Genomic DNA, 25,040 nt, shown 5'->3' with positions numbered 1-25,040 from the left:
AATGGGAAAAAGTCCTAGAATAGAGATAATTAAATATTGAGAAAATATGGACACAGATTGATAAAGAAAATTACAGCTCAAAACATACACGAGAAGGAAGACTGTGTGCTTCTGGGAGTTCTCTAAGCTTAGAAACAATGGATGAAAGGAATTGAAGGGGTCCTGGGAACAGCATTTAGAGCTACATAGAAGGTTGGTTTCTGTCCCACACCAACTTCTGTTGAACACGTGAAGCAGACATGTTTATATACAGGCTCAAGTGGGAAATGTGGATAGCTGGGCAAGAAACAAAGTATCACCCCACCTGCTAAGGAAATTCAGAAGAAATGTTATTGACACACTTGAAGTATTCTCTTCCTTTGGATCATGATCACAAGAGGCAGACACTATATGCCAAAAGTTTCCATATTTAAACAAAGATGATCAGTTATGTAGAAAGCAATCAACTAAGAATCACCATACCATTAAGAAAAAACAGTACTGTGAGAGAAAGGCACAACCAAAAGAAAAACTAATACCAAAGAAACAAGAGCAATGGAGAAAATACTTTTAAATATGTATAATATTTTCAGAGGTGCTTATAGGAACAGGTAATTATCAAAAGGATCCAGTTAGAGATCTTAAAAATCAGTAACATGGTCAAAATTTAAAGAGTAAATAAAATCAATCAAAAAGGAAAATCAATGGACTGACTAGAAGGATGACGTTAGCTAGAGTGAGTTATAGACCTTAAAGAGCTGAGAAATTATCTTAGAATTCATTATAACAAAAAAAAAAACCATGAGAAAGTTAAGTAAGAAGGAAGATTATGTAGAATTGCTAATATGTACTGAATAGAACTTCAGAATGAGACAACATGGTTGAAACTGAACAGGCCATGGATTGTAAATTTTATTGAAAATAGCTAAGTGGGCAGAAGGTTGTCATGGAGTATACATAATGTACGTTGGATTTCTTTATTAATGGATGGCATGAGCCATGCTTCCCTCAGTCAGTAGAAACTTCTGTGTTTGGCCCTTTATGTTAGTGCTTATCTATCTAATCATTATCATAGTAGAAGTAATAGTAATAAACTACAAAGTAATAAACTACCAACCAAAGCTTTGTATCTCTGAGAAAACTTGGTAAGCTTCCTCTCTATTCTGTGATGTGATCTATGTTTTGCTTTTTGCTCAGGCAATTAAGAAGCATTGAGAAGTTCGAGACCCAGTTTCAGAAATTTTATTAATTCTTGTAGCTAATATGTCCTTTCTCTGTCTTCTGTGATATTGGTGTTCTCTTTCTATTAGTGTTTTATTAACTTTATTATTATTATTTTTTACAATAACTGTCCTTTATTGGAAGGTCTCTCAACATGAATGTATCATGTATAAAGGTACAACAAAATAATATAAATTGTGGCTCAATAGAAGAGACTTTGTGTTAAAATCTAAGTATTTTGTTTTATTTATCCATTATATTCCATTGACCAAAATCCAGTTTATTGGTTTATAGGTATATTTATTTGCTAGGACTGCCATAACAAAGTACCACAAAATGAGTGGCTTAGAACAACAGAAATTTATGGTCTCACAGTTCTGAGGCCAGAAGTCTGAAATCAAAGTGTCAGTAGGGCCATGCTCCCTCTGAAGGCACTAGGGAAGGATCTGTTCCTTGGTTTGTGGCAGCATAACTCCAGTCTTCACATGGTGTTTTCTGTGTGTGTGCCTCCTTACACGAAATTTCTCATTTGTGTAAGAACATCAGTCATATCGGATTAGGGGCCTGCTCTACTCCAGTATGATCTTATCTTAACTAATTACAGTGACCCTATTTCCAAATAAAGTCACATTCGGAGGTATTGGGGGTTAGGACTTCTACATACAAATTTTGAGGGGACTCAATTCAACTCATAACAATAGGTTTCTCTCTATGCCTCAAAAGAAGCCTTCCACTAATGTTAGATTGAAACTTGTAGCCCCTAGAATGGAAAACATAAATTTCAATATTTATCAAAACACATTTGGGAAGATATCTATTATTTCTCCCAAAATAATAACCCTGTCTTCTCACTGACAACTCCTGTGGTTTTTAGCACAATCATTCAAGTGTCTGAAGAGAGGCAATAAGAAATGAGCACCTCATCAAATGTTGCCAGTTTCACTAGTTTGTTCTTGACGAAGATACATGACTAGTAACCAGTAAGGAATTTTCTATCTTTTAATTTTTTATTTGCAGATATTTACATGTGTTGCACATTTTATGATAGCTCACCAGTCATTCCAGTAGACCAGCCTGAAAGACTGATGGGGAGTAGGAGTAAAGGCACATTGAAATTGACAGGCGGACAGGCTGACAAATTCAGAACTGCTCCTACACAGCCTCAATCTATTCAACTGGAGCCAATCGGACCCCAGATACATATCAGACTCCTTTGGAAAATGTCAATAAGTGTTTGTTTCTCCATTTTTACAGAGATCTTGCTCAGTCAGTGGTGAAGTGAAATATGTCAACTACAATAAAAAATGCTGATAGCCTAATTTTTCTGCCGAATTTCTCACTATGGAAATGACTTCATTATTGGCAAAGAGCGCTGCTACTGAGGAGCTGTCTGATACTCCTCACTGCCATCCCAGTGGAGGATCATAATGAGAGAAGCTGCGGGAGGCAGCAGCGCAACTGAATTTTCGAAACTAGTCTCTCAGGCTAATCTCAGTGAGCCTTTTCCTTGTCAGCAATATGCAAAAGCATGGAGCCGCCCACTGGAGATGACATCCGTGACAGTCCAACACACGAGTGTGTTAGATGCTATGAAATGTGTGTTAAAAGGAAAGCCTATGCCTGCATGGGACTTAACTTCAATAATAATGATAATAATTAATAATAATAAATAGAATATACTATTTACTAGACACTGTGCTGGGTGCCAAACATATTATCTTACTGAATCCTCTGCCTTACCAAGAGCATGATTTTTATCACTTTCACAGATGAGAAAACTAAGCTAGATAATTGCAGTTAATAAGGAGTCAGTATTTAATAGCACAATGCTATTTTCATTCATCTGTAGTATTCTTCTACTGAATTCACTGTAAATGTTTCTACCTAGGTGATGAATCCATGAGATGTGTGTGTGTGTGTGTGTGTGTGTGTGTGTGTGTGTCTGTCTGTCTGTCTGTCTGTGTCTGTCTGTGCGTACAGAGACACATGTGCTTCTATGCTCTTTGAACTACCTAAGAAAGCCTTCACCACCCCCACTCACCTTACTGCCCCGCTTCACTAGAAATTGCACCCTATGATATCACTGCTCATTTTTGATAGATTCTACTTCACCTCATAATTTCCTGGTGATTATAGCATAATCCAGTCACCCACATGCCCTAGGATGTGCCCTTGTGTAGCCTATAAACCACATTAAGAGATCTCTGAAGAGTGGCAGAAGAGCTCTGTGTTAGAAGATGCACACTGGCTGGCTAGGGGTTGAATCCTGATTTCTTGGCCAACATAGGGTTTTGTTGGCATCTTTATTGGCATCTGAGTTTTATTCAAAAAAACCAAAGATTCCATGCAAAACCTGACTTACAACTTCTCTTGAAGAACAAAAAACTGAAAACACTGCTGCTTTCCCGCATAACAATCAGCTGCCTCCTTTAGGAGGGCACACCTCTCTGATCCATCCCAGACCCTTCCACCAGACCGAGTACCTGCATCTATACCCAGCCTTCCTCAGTGTTCTCACTGCCTACCCATTAGGCTTTTTTAGTTTGCTGATTCTGGCTTTACTTGAATCATGGTTATTGTTATCTGAAGCATGGATGCCAAGCCAATTAGGCAAGACTGCCCCTTTCCATTTATAGCTGGTGGTGAGGCTGTGAGTGGATTTCGTTTTGTAGTTCTTGTCCATGTTGACTGCTTCGGTCACTTACAACCAGCAAAACTCTGTGCTGTTAAGTAGTCAGGGAAGTCTAGCTAATTACTCCCTGCAGCTTCTTCAGCGCTCACCTTCCCCAGGGTTTATAAGGCAGAACTCTGTGGGATTGTGAGAATCTCTCAGGATATCCTGAAAGTGTGATTGCTGCTTCAGAACCTCGGGGGCATCTTTTACACTGAAATCAAGACTCAAGTCCTATATTTTTTTCACCTAGCTGCCAACCATCTTGTGAATGTCAGTCTTTTTCCCCCAAATGGAGGAGAATGATGTGACATGGAGAAAATTAGGATTTATCAATTTATCCTAGCAACATTTCAGTGCTGTGTTCAGAGCTAGAGATAGCTCTCTTATATTTCAGTTCAAATATTTATTGAGCACCTTCTCTGTATAAAGCACCATGCTTTGCAGAGTGGCTGTTGATCACACTCCACATTTGTAGAGCACCAATATACATGATCTTATCTAATCCATATGTGCATCCAATGAGATGAGTCTTTATTGTGCCCCTTTTACAGATGGTGACCCTGACGCTGAGAAGGACCTCACCCAGTAACAGTGTAAGAAACAAATGAAGAACACAATACAGATTTAAACTCAAGTTTTGGGGTTCTTTTTCAATGGAGTCCCTAGAATTTATAATGTTTTCTTAGGCCATACCAAACTAGATGACAGAATCTCACTGAAAAAAAAATGAAACAGTATTCCTCTGGCTTCTTCCAGTTTGTTATGGTGTATCAAATGAGGTCACAAGTAGAGATGAAAAGATCCTCTCCTCTACCACATAAAACAACTATTTTCCTGCTTAATGCTGTTTGCTGGCAAGGGCAAACCATTATACTGGAAGAGGGAGCCTCAACATTGTAACTGCTGCTGATGTCCACCATTATTGGCGCAGATGCTGATCTTTGTGACAAAATGAATACACTGAGCCAACATTGCAGGTGCCCCTGAAGTCCCAATGCCCTCAATACTGCTAACACTCATTAACGCAGGCATGAGGTAGCACAGCAGCCACTGGACATGTGGGGCTACCGGCACCACTGATGTGCCAAGGCAGGCTATGTTCCCTGATGCTCTGTGCACACCCATAATATGCTGCCATTTGGGGGAGTGGGCACAGAGCTAAAAGTGATTTAGTTTAGTGGCAGTGGTGATGGGATGCTCCAGAGCCAAGAGTTCTTTTCTCTTAGACTTAGTAAGTAGTGGAGGGAAACAGTGCTGAGAGTCCTCTTGCTGCTTCTGTTTCCAGGCCAGCACAATCCACATTCACTTTGAATCTGGCACTCCTATGAATGAGCAGAAAAAGAAAGTAACATTTTTCCTGAGGTGAGATACCCCTTAAGAACCTGGCTTTACTGCCACATTTTATGCCCTAATTTTTGTAGGGAGGCACAGCCATTCATATGTCATTTATTCATTCAACAAATATAAGCTAAGCACCTATTATATAGCAGGTAAAAGACATAACTCCTATCTTCAATTTGCTCATGAGTTATAAAGGGAGTCACAAATATAAATGGAATTACAACATGGTGTGAGAAGCGCTAGGCTAGAGGTAAGCTCAGGATGCTATGAGAACACAGAGGAGTGACTACTGCAGTTCCTCCCTCCCACCTTGGGGGATGCAGAGAAGGCTCTCTGAGGTGTCTGAGCTGACAAAGGACAAATAAAACTTGGGTAGACATGTTGGGAAAGGCAGAACAGCATGTAGGAGGTACTGGGGAGAGAAAACTTGACACATTTGGAACAGTTGGCAGGTGACAAGATTTGGGGGTGATACATATGAAGTCTTTGTCAAGATCATGAAGACCCTTGAGCATCAGGCAGGGGAAAGCCATTGAAGAGTTAAACTAGTCAGCAACATGGTTAGATTACATTTTAGATCCCTTCTGGGTGCAGAATAAAAGACTGGCCTGGGGAAGGGGAAAAAACAAGAACATTCTTCTTTGGGAAGTTGTTGCGTGTGAACTGAACACCTTTGGTTGCTGTGTGGAAGAAGGGAACACCCACAAAGCCAGTCAGATCAGCCTGGCAGTCAGAGGGGTGACAGCTGTTCCAGACATTTTCCCTGACTACCCCTGTGGTGCAGAAGCCTCTGGGAAGGGAGGCAGCTTCAGCCTGCCCGAGTACCGAGGGACACCTGTCTGACCACACAAAGATGTGGTTAGCGCAGGGACCCACCAGGCCTGGGAGGGTCAAGGAGTTTCCAACACCACTGTCATGTTTAGGAGCCTAGAGAAGCTGACAGTAAGGAGCACTGAGACCAGCCTTAGCTGGGTAGTGACAGCAGTCATGGTTGTAGAGTTGGGCTGGGCCTGAGGCCAAATGAGTTGGCAGGGTCTGCCTGGCCTCTGCCTTGCCCCCCTCAGCTCCATCTGTCTAACGGTAGGTGTCATCCTTGAAGAGTGCCAGCCTCCGAATCTGGCAATTCAGAAAAGGGGAAGAGGACACGCAAGCTGTACGCTAAGAGTAGAAGGCTGCCTAAAATGTTCAGGCCTAGAAATCAGTCACAGTATGTGATCCTTTAAACATTGTTCTCATTCTTTGCTTGCTTTCCCTTTTGTTTGCTGTTATTATTCTTAAAGAGATGCCAAAATTACTATATCATAAAGACATTTTTAGTGGGGAATGAAAACCTAATTCAAAATGCCTTAAGCAAAGATGAATTAATTTCTCAAGTAACTGAAAAGTCCAGTGATACCTTAAGGTATGGCAAGATTCAGGGGTTCAAACTGTGTTCAGGCTTCTCTTCTTAGAGCACTTTAAATGTGTAGAATCCCAGTAAAAGGACTTTATGTTATAATTCACGTCTACATCAAAATTATATAGTTAAAATAAATTTTTCATATGATCATACTGCATAATTCCAGAAACATCGTTAGATTGTTTTTATCTAAGTCTTCAAGGAATTTCCTTTAAGCCTTTCATGGAATTGTTATTTTAACAAATACATTTGTAAACTACAAAACACAAATACAGAGTCAGAATATTAGGCATAATTTCCTCAGAGTACTAGCTGGAATTCTTGATCTCAAATTCTCTGTTTACATTGGCATCAAACATTTAATACATATTGGTTAAATAAAAGAATGAATGACTATCTTACCTGGTATGTTTCCCAGATAGCCACCCAAGATGACATAGCCAGATATATACCCAGAAGTAGAATTGCTGGATCATATAATAATTCTACTTTTAATTTTTTGAGGAACTGCCATACTGTTTTCCGTAGTGGCTGAACTCTTTTACATTCCCACTAGTAATGCGCAAGGGTTCCAGTTTCTCAAAATCCTTGCTAACAATTGTTATCTTCTTTTTTTTCTTTTTGATAAGTTATCTTAACAGATGTGAAGTGATAACATTGTGTTTTTTCTTTTCCATGCAAATTATACTTTATTATTTATTATTTCATATAACCATTATCATTGTGGTTTTGATTTGCATTGCCCTAATGATTAGTGATGTTGAACATCTTTTCATGTACATATTGGCACATTAGATATCTTCTTTGGAAAAATGTCTATTCCAGTCCTTTGTCCATTATCGAATTGGGTTTCTGCCGCTGCTGCTGCTGTTGCTGAATTGTAGTTCTTTACATATCCTGAGTATTGATATTTTCTCCTATGGATTCCCTTTTTATTCTGTCGATAGTGTCCTTTGATATAAAGAGATTTTAATTTTAATGTAGTATAACTTATCTATTTTTTCTTTTGTAGCTTCTGCTTTTGGTGTCATATTCAAGAAATTAAAGAATTTAATTTATTTACTTCACATTGCTAAACCTAATGTGAAGCCTTTCCTTTATGTCTTCTTCTAAGAGTTTTATAGTTTTAGATCTTATGTTTAGGTCTCTGATTGATTTTGTGTTTATTTTGAATATGGTGTAAGGTAAGGGTATAACTTCATTCTTTTGAATATGGCTGTCTAGTTTCCCAGCACCATTTGTTGAAAAGATTTCCCTTCCTCATCAAGTGGTGGTCTTGGCACCCTTGTTGAAAATCATTTGACCATATAGGCAAGGATTTATTTCTGTTCTCTATTCTATTACTTTGGTCTATACATCTCATTTATACTGCTTTTGACTAGTGTAGCTTTGTAGTAAGTTTTGAAAACAGAAAGTGTAAGACTTACAACTTTGTTCTTTTTCAAAATTGTTTTGGTGACTCAGTGTCCCTTGAGATTCCATATGAATTTTAGGATGAATTTTTCTATTTCTGCAAAAAAAAATTGTGATTTCGACAGTATTATGGGTTCTATTGTGGCCCCCCAAAATCCACATGTCAAAATCCTGACCCTCGTATCTCAGAATGTGACTGTATTCGAAGATGGGATCTTAAAGAGGTAATTAAGTTAAAATGAGATCATTAGGGTGGGACTTGATTCAATATGGCTATTGTCCTTAAAAGAAGAGGAAATTTGGACATAGACATGTAGAGAGGGAAGACAGTGTGTAGACACAAGAAGAGACCATCTACAAGCTAAGGAGAAAGGCCTCAGAATAAATGAACCCTGCCAACAGCTTCTGGCCTTCAGAACTGTGGGAAAAAGAATTTCTGTTGTTTAAGCTACCCAGTCTGTAGTACTTTGTTATGGCAGCCCCAGCAAATTAATACAAATAGGAATTGCACTGAATCTGTAGATTGCTTTGGGGGAGTAAAATTTTTAGATGAGCTGAATTTTATAACTTTGGACTAAATGTGTAAAAATGCTCAGCTAGTAGCTAAATTTGTGTGAGTTCAACTCAGTAGAAATGTTGTTCTTATACTGTGACCTACATAAGAATGTATCCTTTTTTATTGGAGTTGAGTTTATTTATCTTTAAAGAGGCAATTTTCTTTAGGTTCCAGTCATAATTAGAATATATTTACCTGCCTTATTTTAACAGGAATATTGCTCACACTATTATTTTTTCCCATTTTTCTTTCAAATATTCCTCTCATTAAACTTGTATACCACACGAGTTAGTTTTAGGCTAAAAATAGAATATTTGCTGTTGCTGCCACTGTTCCATGTGGAAAACATAGCCAACTGCTTTGTAGAAAAGAAAAAAAAATTTTCTGAGTATATTCTCAAGATAATATGAAAGCCACACTGACAAGGAGCCCCTAAATTGACGATGGACGAAGACTTCCTTTATCACTTTCATGGTTTATATTATTTTCCTATAGTCAGGACAGAAAGGATTTGTCAGGTTCCTTCCACCCAACATATCACTAGTGGCAGAGGTGAAGGGCAGAAAGTAAAGGATTTGACTCAGGGTTGGCCAACTATAACTTGTGAGCCAAATCCAGTCTACCACCTGTTTTTGTAAAAAAAAAAAAAAAAAAGAAGAAGAAAAAATTGGAACATAGCCATTCTTATCTGTTTATGCAGTGTCTGTGGCTGCAGAATTGAGTAGTTATGAAAGAGACTGCACAGCCTGCAAAGCGTAAACTATAATCTATTTTTTTTATAGAATGTTTATTGACCCCTGGGCAACACTATTAATTGATGACTGAGTAATTTATTCAGACCTCTCATTTTAAAGATCAGGGAAAATGAAGACACTAATATTGGGAGTGAAGGGTTCCACGTTGAGAGCATGAGATAGACTAAAGAAGAGAGAGATGGGTAGACCAGCCTCTCATGGATTAGGGCAGGGTCAGCAGGCAGGAATTTGCTAGCAGTGGAATGTCTACAATATGTAAAGTACAAGGGAAGTTGAGTTATGGTTCTAACAATTCCTGGTAAAATTTCCAAGAGGAGATAACAAGGATGGCACCAAGGATAGAACCAAACAGTGGGAGAATCAATAATAGGTGTCTGGATCCCACTTGTGGGCATGTGGAAACAGGCTGGCGTTTCAGCAACAAATATGCATGGATCCTGGAGGCTGGGACACATAATGTAGTAACCCAGAACACAAATCATGGTATATGGGGGACCCCAGAAATCAGAGCAGATGAAGTAGCAATAAGCATTAGGTCCAAAGTGGGTGAGATGAGTTCATAAATTAAAAAAAAAAAAGTTTCTTTAAATCTATCAGTCAGGGTCTCGGCAAGAAACACAGGCACCCACAGATGACGATAACCTGGGAAGAGTACCAAGGGTGGCCTGTGTGATTGATAGAATGTGACAAAACCAACTTTTTACTGGTCTTTTTCACTCTGGATGGTAATAAAAGAAATGCTGGGGGTGGGATCCTGGAGGTGGCCCTTTTCATTTTTTGGATTATCTCTTTCGAAGAGAAAAAGAGTTCTAACCACTATTGAGTCAACCATTTCGTCCTTCTTAGGGGAAAAGTTAAATAAATTAGAACATAATTCTGACTGGATTAGGTTGGCCAGCATGAAGCTATCCTTTGAATAATAATGCACTTTGAGCCAAAATGCGTTCTCTTTCTGAACCAGAAAAAATTAGAATGGGCTTTATTTATATGTTTCCAAGGGGATAAAAACTATCTGCAGAAATCTGCTTTGCTTTTCTCATCCAACTTCCATTTTTAGATCACCACACACACAAAACCTTAAAAAATAGTGTCTATTGACTACATTATCTACAAAGAGTAACAAGGTCAAGGTATTTGGGAATCTTTTTCTAAGTCAGCATATTACCAGCAGAAATTTATTTTTGGCTATATATTTATTCATTCACTCTTTAAACATTTACTGAACGTATACTACCTGCTTACTTTCATTAGGCACCTGGAGCATTGAAAAGAAATGAACCTCTGACCTTGAATGGCTCTCAACCAACCTAATTAGGGGCAAGTCAGACATAAAATTAAAGGACTTGATGTAACAATAAGAAAGGGTGACAATAAGAAAGATGGAAAGGGTTATAAGGGATAGTTTGGTAATAGTTTTTGATGTTCACAGAAACATTTTGATTTTTATAATAATTACTAGTTTAGCTCTTACAGTCATAGCTTGACATTTTTACTCAACCAGAAAATATTGCTCGCTCTCTCACTCTCTCTCTCTGTGTATGTATGTATGTACCAGTTTGGAGAATTATATGTACCTTGAACACACACACACACACACACACACACACACACACACACACACATGAACTTTCTACAAGAAGAAACACTTATAAATCTATTTGTCTCATCAGAGGACCAAAATTATACATAGAGACAATTTAAATGCAAATGGTAAGTATGCTTCATAGTTATTAGAAAATATTCAGAGGAGAACTTATGTACATACTGCATCACTATAGAGTTGTTATATTATTTCAGCAATATAAAACCTAGTGGAATTACTTTCATATAACTTTCTAAGAACTGAGGCATTTCTATAGCATGCATAACTTGGGAGAGTTTTATGTTCAAACACGGTGTCTATTATACTGTTTTTTTTTAATTCTGGATTTTTTCTTTTTTCTTTTGGTATTGATACTCTGTTTTGAACAGCAACAATACTGGGTTATTTTGTTGACATTGGAGGTGAGGCCATTAGACGTGTCTATTGGTAGAGAGAGGTGCCAAGTTTAGGGATTGTCCCCTAGGTAGAGGGATGAATGCTAAGTCTGAAATCTGAACTTAAGGAGCATTGAAAATACCTGCAGCCACTGAAATTCTTACCATTAATTTCTCTCAAAACCATCTGCAGATGTGTGCATATTAATTGGCTTTGGGCATCCTGTTACCTAGGAGGAGTAACACATTAGATAGCTAAAATTAGAAGGCAAAAAAAAAAAAGGTGAAAATACAAAGCTTGGTGAGTTAACGTATGTGGAGCGTGACAGCAGGAGACCCTGACTGCCAGGTGGGAGGGGTCCTTAATCTCTGTGAGAAATGAGTGGCAAAAAGTGCTTGAGGCATATTACTAAAAAATCATGCTATCTCACACTTACGTCTAGCTCCGAGTGTGGAGGGTGAGGGCTGGGGTTATTCACCATTCCCACTGCCACACATTTTTTTAGCATGCTTTTCATTTCATGGATTTGAATACATCAGTGATCAGAGCGATGTGTGAGGGGGTGATGGAGGAAGCCAACAGGAAAATTGGAAGGCATTTGGCTTTCATCCATTTTGTTTAAGCTTAGAGGGAAAAAATCTCCTCAGCCTTTTAAGAAAAATACATTATAATAATGAAAATGTTAACCAAAATAATAACAGCTACAAGTTATGGCGATCTTGCTATGCATTAGGCACTGTGTTTTATGTACATCATCTCGTTTAATGTCCCCCGTGCTTCCTCTACTCTTCCCAAGTAGTAAAAATCTCTCCAGAACTACTAGTTCACTCTCTCATAGCAGCACCATAAAGGGATTCAGTTTTATTTGCAATTTCAGATTTATAGTCTCCTTCACCCTTGACCTTGTTGGAGCTTTGATATTGTGAACAGAGTGTCCCTTTCCTCCTCACCCAAAGCCAGGCTCAGACAAAGGAGAGTGTATATGTTGGCCAGGAGGCCCTTGCTATGTCCCATCATAGGAGGAAGTGTCCCAATACTATCTCCACTGATAGAACTACAAAGCGGAGACCTGCAGCTACCCCAGCCCCACAGCCTTGTTCCAGGACTCACCCCTCTCTTAGCTTCAGAGCCCTCACTCGCCTGCCGTTTGACAGTACCGAGTGCAGGGAGAATGGCTTTCCTGTCTCGAGGCCCTGCCAATGCTAACACCCCGAAATCCCAGGGAACTCTATTCTGTTCCCTGGATAATGTGATAACAAGGCAGATCTGTCTAAGATGCCTTCCAAGAAACCTGGTGCCAAGAGGAAGGCCTGAGAAAAATGAACATGAAAGTAGGAGCCCCACATACTGTTCACTATAGAGACTTTGCTGTTTTTCAGGAGAATCTGATCTCTCCTACCTGGTGGATAGAGAGACTCATACTCATTTTCCTTTAAGCAAAGAGATGCTGCAATTCTACTCTTTTTGATGAACTACCAAGCAAAGGAACAAGCCAATAACACTCAGGGCACTTTGATGTTTTAAATTTTCCTTTCTCTTAGTTTTTTCTCCCTCCCTCCCTCCCTTCTTCTCTCTCTCTCCCCCTCCTTCCTTCCTTCCTTCCTCTCCACTTCTCTCTCTCTCCCTTCCTTTCTCCTTCCCTCCCTTCCCCTATGTCTTTTCTCCTAAACTTTGCTTTTGTGGGTAGTATTTAGACATGCTGTTTTCTCTTGTCTTGGTGTGCTCTTAGGTTTGATCTAATTGTCCTGTTGTTCTAATGTCACTGGGCATTATTATTGGGAAGATGAATGGGATGGGGGTCGGAGTTCAGCAAGAAGGCATCTGCTCACTTGCACTGCATAGTAGAAATGCTCAGGGTGATCTTTAATGAAAGCTTGGAAAAGATTTGCATAGAGATGGCTGTTTTCTATCCCTCCAAGGCTGGGTGACCAAAAGAGGGGCCAAAAACAAAAAAAAACCCCAGGAAGTAGGCATATCTTTGCAGTGAGTTTCCTGTTTGGGATGTCTTCTGTAGAAGAGAACACAGAAAAACAGAGTGATTAAACAGGGAAGAGGTTGAAAATGGAAGCTCTTGAATGGGTCCTAACTACTGGCCTGTTTTGCTCATAGAACAATCTCACTAAAGAAGAGTTTCCACTCCACTCACTAAGCCTCTCGCCCAGCATCTCCCCTGGCCTCAGGTTACCCCGCCATCACCAGAGCGGGCTCAGGTTCTCTTACTGGACTCTCTTTGTGTCGACAGTTCTTCCATTTTACCAAGTAGCCAGAATACTCAGGAAGAATTGCTTTGGCATTCAAGTTAATAGGGACAATGAATCTATTCTTTTGGCCTTCTTTCATAGGGGAAATGTCTCCTCCATCCACCCCTGTCACCAAAGGAGGCTGAGTATGGAGCCCTCTGAGACTCACCTTCCTTCCACTCCTGCTTTGTTCTCTGGAAGAGAGTATTTGTGTGACCCTCCCCGCCTTCGTCCCATCAAACCTGTTTTGGGACCCAAGTGCGCAGCTGACCTTTTCTGCGCTTCCCGGAGTGGAAGTTGGGAGGGGGAGAAAGAAACACAGATCAGGAAACTTATTTTAGTTCAGGTGAGATCTGCTGCCTGTGGTTCCTCCTGGACCTCTGGGGAGATGCACCACGGTACCCCCACAGCACAGAGGCAGGAGAGCGGTGCACAAGAACCCCGAGGCTGCCACTAAAAATACACCGAGAACAGAGTCTGGCGTTACGAGGACTCACGGCTGAAGTGGTCCCCTAGGATGGGTCGGTATCCCGCCGCCGCCAGCTTCCCGCACGCGGGCTCCAGGGAGTCCCCGCGCAGGGCGCACCTTTGCTGACGGGTTTCCCAGCTGCTTTCCGGGAAGCCGGCGGAGCCCCTGCTGCTCCGGCGGGCGCAGCCAAGCTCGCCTTCAACCCAGCTCGCGCTCCTCCCTCTGCCTGAGCTCCCGAGTGAGCGCTCAGTGTCCCTCTCTGAGCATGCGCAACCCGGTGCCCTCCCCACCTCTCTCGCCGCGCCCCCCCCATACCCCTCCCCGCCAGCCTTTTGCTCCTTCCTTTCATTAAACAAACCAGAGATCCTGAAACCTGGACCCTGTGCAGGCGGCAGTGCGAGGGGGAGACGGAGGCGAAGGCAGAGCGCAGGATGGGCGCCGAGGGGGATCTGTGATCCCGCGCACCCTCGCCCCACGCACGCGCGCGCACACACACACACTCACACACACTCACACTCACACACACACTCGTCCACGCCCGCCGCGCGCTTGCCGGCTTGCTCTCCCACGCAGGCGGAATGCAGCAGAGCCCGGGGAGCGTGTCTCCGGCCGCTGCCTGAATGCACCTCGCTCCGGGGAGCCGGACGGCCCAGTAGGGCGCACGGGAGAGGACGCTCCGCCACCAGAGGTGAGCAGGACGCCCGCAGCCGCGGGCCGCTCCAGGGCGTCAGGGCGGAAGGGGGCAGGTTTCCTGCCGGACGCAGCGGTGCAGGTGGCCCAAACCTGGCTTGCGGGTTTCAAGGTGCAGATGAAGGCGGTGCCAGGGCTGTGCAGGGTGAGAGGAAGATCCCAGGGAGGGTCGCCTCCTGTGAGGTGTCAGACTGACCCAGCAGAAAGCCACACCGTCCCTGCTCGTAAACTTTCCTCCCTTGTCATTTGGGAAACGTGGAGACAAAGGGGGCGTGGAGGCTCCCTCCGTCCCGTTCCACCCTCCTGGCTGTATTCCGGGCTGCGACGGGAGCCGACGTGCGAGCGGGGGCGCCCTGCAGGTAGCAGCTGCCAAGTCCTCCCGCCCCGGCGGGGGTTGGGATTTCTCACCCCTGGCTGTAAGCGTGGCCTTTGATTTTGCCTCAGGTTGGGCACCTGTCATCCTTTCCTCCCGCCTACCTCCGTACCCAAGGCGCATCGTGGCGGGGGTTGGGTGGGAGTTGTCACCTGCGGAATTGGAGGGGCAGCCCTCGGCTTTCTCATTCAGCGCCAGTGCCATAGGCGCAGGGGTGAGGCTCGGGTCAGCGCGGGGATGAATGATGAGTTACTGAAAGGCTTTCCATAATCACCTCCTAGAAACGCTGGGCGCCGGGATCTCTCCTCCCCCGGGAAGGTGCTGTCTTACGCACACCGAGGCAGAAGCACTGGGAGCTGGGCTGGGACTGCTGGGGCTGGGGCTATTGTAGCTGTGGTTGCAGCCGAAAAAAGCTAGCGTTTTATTTTTGCCCTGGGGTTTTATGACACACACGTGGAATATGTGGAGGATTCTGGGTTATTTTTCTTTGTGGGGATATCGTTTTCCCTTTTAGCCTCTTTCGTGGGAACGATTCTCTGCAGCCTGATACCTTGCTGATCGACAGGCACCGTTCTGAATATCTCTTCGGTACTAGGGAATAGATCCCGAAGAAAAGATTCCCTAAAATGCCAGCCCCAACTGGGGCGGGTCTCAGAGTGCACCTGGGAATATCCTCAAATCTAATGGCCCTTTGAAACAGCAGAGACCGGGGGAGTGTGTGTGGAGTCCAGCACTGGGACAAAGGTGACTAGAAGAGGAACAGATGATGGCCATTTAGGAGAGGTGTGACTAGAGGCCAATTAAGGCAGGAATAGGCACCCTGCAGCCTTCATGGAATTCATATACCCCTTCTCCTACTTCTGCTGTGGTTGGTGGCTTTTATTCATCCATGAAACTCTGTTTTGGAGATTTCTAGAATGCCACATCTAGAGAGTAAAACACTTAATTATTCCTGGGCTAACCTTTAGCAGAGTCACAGATTTTTAAGTTCTTTAAGTCCAGAAAGTGCCATGTGTGAAAGTTTCTCCATCTTTATTTTTGTTTATACCTGGAAGGTGGGATGGGCAGACAGGTATGTTTCTGGCTCTACTCTACCTCAGGAGACTTGGATTTGTAAGAGAAGTGTGTAGTGAACCTAGAAGCCAAGCCAATGCTGACAGAAGAACCCACTAGACGCTCAGATTCAGTACTTGTGACTATGGGTTGTCAGAGGGTATTCTCTTCACTTTAAGATGACAGGTGGAGGCCATCTCTCTGCTGCTCTGGGGACCTTTTTAATTTTAATTTTTAACATTTTGTAACTTCTTTGAAGTAGGAGAAAACATGAGGTTAATTGAAAAATTTCACATATGAAAGAGACCTTGACTCATAAGTCAACATAGCCAAGGTGATGAAGTTTTTGAGAAGGAAAAAGAAAAAAAGAGGGGTAGTGGGAAAATGATGCATATTATTCAAACAGCTTTGCTTTTTTGTGATTTTTAGAATATTCAATAAGATAGAAATCTGAATTTTTTTTAAAACAACTAGTGAAGTAAAGACCTTCCCAGAAATATTTTTAAGTTGAAATTAGCATAAACGGGGTTTAAATATAATTGTCAGTATGTGTCCTTTTTATTTCATGGTGAATATTCTTATTTTCATTGCCAAACTTGGCAAGAAAAGATTAAGATTATTTTTTGCTTTGTAATAGAGCTCTGTTTACTCTCTTTATGATCTATTTCCTCTACCCACATCTGCCAGTTCAAGTCATTTGATTATACTCAGGTCGTATTTATATGTATTTACTGACCACCTATCCCATATTTAACATCGAAAGTCATATAAAAATGTATAGCATAGTTCTGGCCCTCAAAGGGTTTATGATCTAGTTGTAAATACAAGACTAACACAGATGAAATAATTAGAGAGTAGAATAGTTCTGTACTTTGCTGCAGGCTCTTGCTATTTACTCCATCCCTGCTCCTGGATTTTCTCAGCATTCAGAAAACACACCTCGGCACTTATTATGTGCTGGAGGCTGGAGAGAAAAAACAACAGGAAGTAAAAAATAGTCCCAGCTTTCAAGGAGTTGGAAACATAATATTTAGCTAACTATGATGCAATCTGATGAACAGTTATAATTGTAGGGTAAATCAAGTGCCAATAGTACCGACATGTAAGTGATATTTTTTTTCTTCCCCTGGGGGATTTGAGCAGGTGATCTTTGAGATATTTTCAAAAAATGAATAGTCTTCTACCAGGTAGGGGAGGATAGAAAGGACATACCAGGCAGAAGAAATTTGTGAGAGTGTCTGATGAATTAAGGTAGCTATAAGCCATTCCATGTGGCTAGAGCACGTAGTGCTGGAGTGTGGATACAGAGATGAATAGCAACTGGGTGACATTACTTAACAACTTATGTCTTAGAGTAAGTGTTTGGATACAGATATGCCCATGATACTATGGAAGCACAAAGGGAGGACATCCACCTACAGGAGGTAACAAGATTTATTAAGGAGATTGAGGTGAGCTGAGTTTTTGAAGGACAAGGAGAAGTCGGCTTCTTAGAGAGAAAATAACTATATGAGAGCTGCAGGAATAGGTGGATTTTTAGCCCCAAGGTGTAGCAAACCATCAGGCCAGAGAGATAAGAAGAGATCAAGTGTGAATGGAAATATCCCAAGCAAAAGAACTTTGATTTTATCAGAAAGACTAGGAGAGAGTTTGAGGGTTGGGAAAGTGAGACATGTTCAGATTTGCGTTAAAGAAAGAAGGCTGTGACCACAATGTGGAGGAGGTATTGGAGGTGGTGAGATTGGAGGCAAGGAGCTTATTGTGGAAGTATAGGTGTGAAATGATGAAGATGGTAGCAGTGGAGGTGGAGAGGAGGAGCTATATCTGGGAGACATCAAGTGAGAAAAGAAAACCCTGCTAATCTAAGAAGGGTCCGTTTCCTATGTGCTCCCATACTATCTCCTATTTCTCTTGCATTTACTCGTTCAGCTCACTTTCTTATTTTTCGAGGGAATGATATTCATAGCTGTATCTTCAGTATTCATCACAGTCTTGATACAAAGTGAGGTCTCAATAAATATTTGTTGAATGAATGATTAAATCAATGAATGGGAAATCCAGCCATGAAGTGATGATTCCTACATAAGAATAGTAAAAGCTAAATCATGACTTCCATTTTCCCAAGGTGGTCAACCTTTTGGATGGGAGGGCATCAGAGACAAAATGACCCAGGGAGACTACCTCTTTAAAAAACTTTCCTATAAAGTGCCAATAAGAAAGCAGCATTGTGACATCACATTTTTTTATGCTTAAAAGATTATATCATCGGCCCATCTTGGAAACAACAGCACTTAGCACAATTCCTGGTTCGTAATAGGCTGGCAGTAAATGTTAGTACCTTCTTCTTTCCTCCTTGTCAGAATTTCCTGATTTCATGCACTTGGCTCAAACTTTTAAGATGATCCTGGGCCAGGGAGTTTGTAAGCCACAGGGTCTCATTTAAAGAGCTCATAGCATCTTGGCATCCTAGGATGAGAACCAAACCACTCATGTTCCAGTCATCAACCATGCAGCCCTAGGAGTTGTGTCCCTTACTGAACTAAACCCAAGTGTATTTAGTTCCAATCTTGAAATCCCACTAATAGATGTCAGAATGGATAAATACATGAGAATGTTTTCAGGTTGACTATAGGGCGTAAAAGAGGAGTATCAAAGATAGCACTTTGGATCTGACCTTTGGTAGCTGGATGAATGGTGGCAGAAGAATGGAGGTGGGAGGTTAGCTCAGGAAAATGAAAGCTTCAGTGCTGTTTCGTGGAAATTAATTTTGGGGTGATGCTGGAACATCCTGAAAAGCACTTAGTGCAGATTCCAGTGTGTAGTGATTTCATAGTAAATGCCAACTCTTGTTTTTATTAAGGGAGAGAATGGAGAAAGCAGGAGACGATAGAGCCAAAGACTAATTCTCAGCATTTAGCAAAATTTGGAGATTAAGGAGAGCAACAAGTACCACAGGATACTCAAACAAGATGAGAAAGAACTGGCATGAAAGCAAAAGCCTGAGAATCATAAGATGGGGTGGTCGGACTTAACGGAAGCAGTCTGATCTGTGTGTCAGGACTTGCGCGAGTGCCTACGTGTGGAATCTTGTTTAATCCCCAGCTACCTGAGGTTCCCTTCTTTAGCTGGGGCACCTGAGACAGACAGGTTCCAGTAGCTTATACAAAGTTACCGAGCCAGTAAGTGGCAGCATCAGGTCTCAAAGCCCATTTTAATAATCCTACAAACTGTCTCCTCTCAGCAGAGGTATAAATTACCAAGGTGATTTTAAGTGAAGAGATGTCGAAAAGATTGAAAATAGGGAACTGATAAAAGACAATGAATAGGAGTTCACTGGTGACCATTAAGAAAGCAATTTTAGTATAGCAGCGTGCTCAGGAGCCATAAATCAGGGAATTCAGTGGGGAATGGGAGGTGAGGAAATCCAGGCGAAGCATACCTATCAGTCATTTATGAAGTCTGGTGGGTGAAAGAGTTATGGGGCCATAGGGAGAAGGTGCAGTGAGCCTCAAAAGCAGTGTTTATCAAGAGGGAACAGAAGGAAAGAGCTGGTGCCTAAGAAGAACAAAAGGTGTGGGAAATGAGAGTGTGAGAGAAGAGACAGGGAAGGAAGGGGGCCTTTTTTCAAGATCATGGGAAGGTTCATTCGGGGACAGATATGAAGTGTGCCTTTCACCTGCATAACTAAGTGACTGCTCTGCTTACTGAAGCCCAGAGAATTCAGATCCTTGAGTGTCCTGGGTCCTGGAAACTTAATGAGCCTCTGAATGGTGTACTCTAAGGGCATCATTTGGGTGTGCAGAATGATGAACTTCGTTTATGCAGTACACTGTCTGAGAGCACAGACTCGGGCTAGACAGGCTGTATTTGAATTTTGGCTGCGCCAGTTGTCAAATGTGTGACTTCGGGCTTCAAATTGCTCTTGCTCTTAAGATGGAGATAACCATCTTACCCCATCACCTAGAATGGTGAGGATCAGATGAATTAATATTTGGAAATCTCAGCATAGAGTAAGTGCTCAATAAATAGTAGGTATTATGTGTGACAACAGTAAGATTCAAAACATAAAGCTTTGACTTTGTGCTCAGGACTCTAGAGATTGTGTGCTTTAATATGTTTTAACAGAATTTTGGTTGGTTATAAATAGCTGGCTCTAAACCTGTCTTCTTAAGTGCAGGACTTAAATCAGCAGACACAAATATGACAGGAGCAGACCAGCTCCACCATCATAAGCCTAGGTGGAGGAGACATGTGCTATATGTATCTGCCCCAGACACTTGCCTAGTTGCCTCCTTCTCACACCTGGCTGGGGAAGATGACAGTTTGCTTGCCTCTAGGCTGGTCCTCACATTCTTCCAACTCTTGGGCATCACGCAAAAGCTACTTAGCTGTTTAACAAATCATTTTCAGGGAAGCGACTCCATGTATTAATTACAGCATCTCTTTGGTACTGAGGGATGTAAACTCTAAATATCTCAGATGTGAGGTTTGCGACATTCTTTGGGAATTAAAAGTCTCCCTTCTTCATGGGAAAGTTTATAGTGCGCTCAAAAATAGAATCCCACTGGATATGGAAGCCCTGTCACCTAGCAAGCCAGCAGCAGTGCAGTGACTGCAGCCCAGGTCTGACCACAACCCAGTGCTCGTTGCATTACACGCGACCAAATACTTAGACTGATTTTTTTGTTTGTTTGTTTCATGCATCATATTTATGTGTCAGTTATACTAAACTTATTACAGTTCCTTAACTGAGATTTTTCTTTTTTACCTTCAGATCTTTGGCATGCCGTCCTCTCTTTCTAGAATTCCGTCCTGGCCTTTCCCTGCCTAACTCCTTTAGTCCTTTAGGTCAAAGTCACTTCCTAGGGAAAATTGCCTTGACCTTTTAGCATTAGGGTTGGCTTCCTTTTCTAGGTATTTCCATAGTCCTCAACTGTGTATTTTCAGCATGTAACATAGCACATGTCAAGTAGTCATTGCTCAGCAAACATTTTGGATTGAATGACTGACTGAGTGAATGAATCTTGTTCTTTCAAGTCATTGTTGATACCCCTATACTACAGCTTCATGTTATAGGAAATCATAGAATTTTCAAGTTCAAAGTCTCACTGGCAGTTTTATAATCAGACTTGTAAGTGATCAAGATGAGTCGACTGAGAACCAAAGATGCTCAGTGACTCACCTGAGGTATGTAGCTGAATGGTGTTAAAATTGGGACCAGAACCCCATTTCCTGATTTCAGATGCAGGATCTACCCAGCTCCTGGATCGGGGTGAGCTGCGGGAGGCACTGTCGTGCAAATGCAGGGTTGGTTCTTCTCTTTATTTAAAACTTTGATATTTTGCTTATCATGGATTTTTTACATTAATTTTGAGTTTTTAAAATATTGCATCAAAATATTGTTTAATTACTGAGTTTTCTGGCATCCCTTTAAATTTCGCATCCAATGCAAATGCCTCACTCTCATCATGCTAGTCCCAGCTCTGTTCTTTCCACAAAGTAGGAGGGAGGCTACTTCCTCAGCCTTCCAACACTAGTGTAAGAATGTAGTTACACTGTGCATGGCGTGGCTCTAATTGAAAATATCAAAGGAAACACCATTCAAACTGGTGATATAAGCTGTTAATAAACATTTCATGACCTGGCTGGTCTACTAATTAGTAAACTTCACATTTACAGTATAAAAGCACAGCCAAAAGGAAAAAATAAATGTTGAATAAAAGCTCTGTCTATTACCTATCTATTTATCTATCTCAGGGCCAATGGACAATGTTGAGATTGTTTTTATTTGTAAGTTTATGTGTTGTTTTTATATGTCTATGTTCTTGAGTTTTTTAAATATCCACCATGGTAAAAGGAGGAAATCATTTTATCCATCAACTTGGCTGGTCTTGGCTTATGGCACTACTGGCCTGTTTTGAAGATTTGAGGCCAGACGATTTAAAAAAAAAAAAAGTGGTCATTTCTGCCCCCAAAATAGAAAAAGTAGGAAAGAAACATTAATGGAAAGGAGAAAAAGAGGAGGAAATTTTGAGGAGGTATCTACTAAGTACCATCCAAGGTACAACTGTTGAGTATAGAAGGGGCTTTACATATATTATTTTATTAATTCTACAGCATGCTGGAATAGATATTAATATCTCTGTTTGACAGCTGAGCAAACCAAGTCTCAGAACAGTGAGTTAGCTTACCCAAGCTCTCAAAGCTAGAGCTGGATTCAAACCCAGTTCTGAGCTTAAAGCCTGTGCTCATTCTACTTCATCCTTCTGATTCTCAGGCTTGGGCTGACAGATCACCCCATTACCTTCCACCATCATCAAAACCTTAGGCGGAGGACTTCAGCAGCTTGTTCGCTGAATGGGAAGTCAGCAGCCAGCTCCCTTCCCTGCCATTATTTTCTCCTCCTTTGCTACATTTATCTTTTCCCATTCATCAATAACAACAGAAAGCAGAGATGCATACACGTAGGAAATAAATACCCCTCCTTGTCTGAATGTCATAAATTTTTACACAACACAAATGCACATATTTTAAATTGCCTCCATTATGTTAGAAAGGGCTTTTTGTTTGGGCACTATGGCATCAAGTGTTTTAGAAATAGTCCCAGACACAGACTGGAGAAAAGGTGATAATAATTACTGGAGCAAATCCATCACAATGAGGGGTAATGTATTTGCACGGCTGATGGTCAAGGGTTTCTGGGGTGCTCTTTTCATTGATGTTTCTGATGAATAGCATAGAGCGGTGACCACACCCCCACTCCCAACATTTTAAATGCGATGAAATCCATAATCAAGTGAAATCAGATATAATTAACAGGAAAGAAAACTGGTTGAGAGCAATGCTGTCCAGCTCAGAGCTCTATAAGCTGAGCAAGCTTTATCATTATTCCCATCTTCCAGCCTATGCTAGCTATCCCTTCCAGGCAAACCCACACACTCAGATGCTCTAGTAATCAGCCTGCAGCCTTCTCTCCTGAGAGTCACAGGAACTGAAAAAAACTGAAGACCTTTTCATTCACACTTGTATTAACTGGAAAAAACATAATCAGTCTCTGTGTGTGTGTGTGTGTGTGTGTTTTCTCCCTGTAGTATAAAAACAAGGCAATATCTCTATGAGAAAATCATTTGGGTTTTGTTTTTTTTTACATGGGCTGACATGTAACATGTGGAACAAACACAATTCCTGGCCAGGTTAGTCTGAAACAATTAGAGTATTTTAGCAATCAGAACGAATTAAACCAATTCTATATGTACTACAATGTTATACAAAATGCAGATATAATGAAGCACATGGTATAGAAAGCAAAAATCAGTCATATATCCACTGCAACTTCTTTCTCAGAAAACCACTGTCAATTGTTTGGTATACGTTCCTCTAATGTTTTTGGTCTATAACATTTACATATATTATTACATTTTCTTCTTTTTATAAAAAAGATGGGAATAAACTTTATATATTATTTTACCATTTACTTTTAGTTTTCAAATGAAAGCAATTTTTTTTAGATTAATAAGCATTTGGTAAATATTACTGTTGTATGACAAGGATGAATGCTTTCCATCCTAAAATAGAACACAGCTGACATATCCTAGAGTCCTTTGGCCATCTGTCCTCGTGTATATTTTGTAGATACCGTCAATGAGCAAGTATCTTCTGAGCTCCTTCTAGGATCCACCTACTATACCACATGCTTTTCAGGAGGTCACTTTCTAGCAAAAGATAAAGTAATGGGGAGATTTAATTTGAACTTAATGAATGATAACAGCTGTAATTCTCCTTGATTCACAGAATTGCTGAAAGGGATAATCTATTCCAATTCTCTTATTTTTCCAGATGAGAATTGCGGTCCATTGTGATTAAGTGACTTGTCCAGGGTCCCACAGCTGGTGACTGGAGAGGCTGAGATGACAGGCTGGTTTTCAGCCTGTTATTATGTCAGTGCTGATTCCATTATACCTGACTGCAAAACAACCCTCACATCTGGAAGGAGAAACTAGGGAATTCACTTCTCAATGCTAGCTTGGGCAAGAAACCCTAGCAAACTGAAACTCATGCTTTATTAAATACTGTCACCCACGAGCTGCTCCAGAGACTGCCTCTCTGTGCCCATATCCCTCCCTGCCCATCTAACCTCTGCCCAAACTCCATCTTCTCCTCCTTCCTGGCTTGACAGTCTCTAGTTTTAGTAAAACTTTGAAGTTAGACAACAATCTGACCATAATGTCGTGATGAGATGGTACCCACGTTACCTAGGGACGGTATTCTAGGAACATATTAGCCGAGGTTTATTTTTCAGTTTTGCTTCTTGCCATCTTGAACCTGAAGGAATGAGTTCCAAAATACAAGCATTTTACCTGCCAACTTTAATCAGGGCATGAACTCTTCCTTATATCAACTGATGAGTTTTCTTCATGATAGAAGCATAAGTAAAACTCTGATTCTGAAATACTCTATCTTTTCCTGGTATGGAGGCAGTATTGTGTGGTGGATTAACAGCTCAGACTATTCAGTCAGGTGGAGCTGGGTTCTAGTTCCAGTTTACTGACATTGCGATGTCAGGCCAATCTCTTAGTCTTTTTGAGTCGCAGATCTCTCATCTGTGAGATGAGATAATAAAAGTACCTCTCTCTTATCAGATTTTGTAAGGCATAAATACATTACTTGCCTAAACATAGAGTTGAGAACATAATAATGACTAGGAAATTGTAGCAACTATTATTCATTATTTATGATATATATATGACATATGGCTGATATAACTGTCAGAACCACTTAGATGTCAAGCTTCAAAATACTGGGTTGTCACTCTTTCTTCTATAACATTTTGACCTCTTTTTTTTTTTTTTTTTTTTTTACATTCAAACTTAAACCCAAAAATCAAAAAAAACCCATTTTC

The 25,040-nt window shown here is 41.2% G+C and overlaps 1 protein-coding gene across 2 annotated transcripts in view; it reads left to right on the top strand.

Annotated features, from left to right (window-relative positions):
* The first annotated feature begins 14,373 nt into the window (after positions 1-14,373).
* The window catches only part of PLPPR1 (phospholipid phosphatase related 1), a 214,874-nt gene continuing 204,207 nt past the window's right edge, over positions 14,374-25,040 (top strand). The window contains exon 1 of one of the 2 annotated variants that reach the window (XM_006911519.1): positions 14,374-14,713. The gene's annotated coding sequence lies outside the window, so the exon portion shown is untranslated. The remainder of the gene's footprint in view (positions 14,714-25,040) is intronic. The other variant, XM_006911521.1, reaches the window with a different exon arrangement.

This window comes from Pteropus alecto, unplaced genomic scaffold (genome assembly GCF_000325575.1).
Source record: "Pteropus alecto unplaced genomic scaffold, ASM32557v1 scaffold114, whole genome shotgun sequence".
In the NCBI taxonomy this organism is placed as follows: Eukaryota; Metazoa; Chordata; class Mammalia; order Chiroptera; family Pteropodidae; genus Pteropus; species Pteropus alecto.
This window is presented reverse-complemented; position numbering and strand designations above follow the sequence as displayed.